This window comes from Chanos chanos, chromosome 10 (genome assembly GCF_902362185.1).
Source record: "Chanos chanos chromosome 10, fChaCha1.1, whole genome shotgun sequence".
Lineage (NCBI taxonomy): Eukaryota > Metazoa > Chordata > Actinopteri > Gonorynchiformes > Chanidae > Chanos > Chanos chanos.
In genome coordinates this window covers 1,342,501-1,344,141 of record NC_044504.1, presented here as the reverse complement: position 1 = coordinate 1,344,141, position 1,641 = coordinate 1,342,501, and positions in this window count along the sequence as shown.

The following is a 1,641-nucleotide window of genomic DNA, read 5'->3' as shown; positions in this document are numbered from 1 at the left end:
TTCCCCTCCTTCTTCTTCTGGAATCGGCCCATTTTGCCATTTAATTGAGGCTTATGGACGTGGCAGTGGAACGGTGCTCTGGGGAGTAACGCGTCAAGCGTCTGAATTTCCAAAGCCATTAACTAGTCTCCACTCAATTAGAATGCATAGAATCCTGACATTTCACAACTTATGGCTCTCCAATCCAACATAAAGCATGTCTGTGAAGCGGCCGCGCGGTCTTAAAATACAGAGCCAATCTGATAGTCACTTTTATACGGAGCTAATTACATTTTAGATTTTGCTTCAGGAAAATTAAACTCGGATTAATGGTTTACCTGATGTGAAAATAAACAACGGGCTACCTGTCTCTCAGATTTTCCTGAACGCCGTAAATGCCGTTAAGCTGAAACAGGGTGGAAGTCGCATATTACTCTAGTGAAAGCCATGCCTTCCCAGTCATCAATTAGATTGTGTTTCAGGGCAGCGCTCCCGTACTTCCGCGTCTAATAAATTATGTTCCGTATCAGAAATGGCTGCATAGCTATTTAAAAAAAACAGGATTGTGTCTTGAGCCATCATAAATATGAAACATGAAGGCCAACAAATTGAGACAGTTAATAAAGTATGAGATTTGTTGAGTTGCTAAATGCTAGGTGAGGAAAAGGTGATTCTGACAATCGGGAATTATGATGATAGAAATGCACTTTGGTATTTAATTTTTCAGGAGCTAGAAGGAGAAAGTCTGAGTAAAGCAGACGGATGTAATTAATAATGCAACATTACTGTTAGTTTCAGCCGTAAAATCATTTAATTTCATGTCTGCGATTGCATTCATGTGTAACGTTTCAGTTTTAAAATGTTTTCCTAGTTTTAATTTAGAAAGAAATGAATGATTCACTATTCACCATTAAAGGGGGAAAATGAGATGGCGGCTCTAATCTTCCCTTTTAATATTATCTTAAAATCATAATTATCTAATGTGGCATTTTGCTTTTTGTGTTTTGGCAAGTTTATGCTTCTATGAAATGTGTGTGTGTGTGTGTGTATGTGTGTGTGTGTGTGTGTGTTTGTGTTGTTATTCATTCTTATAACTCTCTAGTTCAATCTCTCTCTCTCTCTCTCTCTTTCTCTCTCTCTCTCTCACACACACACGCACATATTTTGAGCACATGACCTAACTGATACAGCATGATGAAAAAACCTCAGTGGACTGATGATTCACTGGGGGGGCTGCTTACTGGGGTCTGCTGAGAAAGCCCAGGTGAAGGACATTTGTATGAAATTAGGTTTGCTTCTGCTGGAGAATGTTGAGCAGAATGCACACGCACACACACACACACACACACACACACATACACAGGGCCCAGGTCAGGTGGTAGATCTGAGATGTGTGTGATTTCTCCGTTGGTGGCCAGTCACCGGGTTTGCAGCAGGTGAGGCCTCCTGTGGAGAAGATCAAAGAGACCTGAGCCATAGACTCACAGAGTAGGTCACAAGCACCGCCAGTCCTGCCTGTATGACAGACCAACGAGTCTGAAACAAGCCCCTCCCCTCCCGGCCGCCCACGCTCTCAATTACATCTGTCTTAATGTACACTGAACAGGACAGGCCAGGACAGGCCGGGGTGGGGGGGTGCAGGAAACAGACCCACGACAGCCT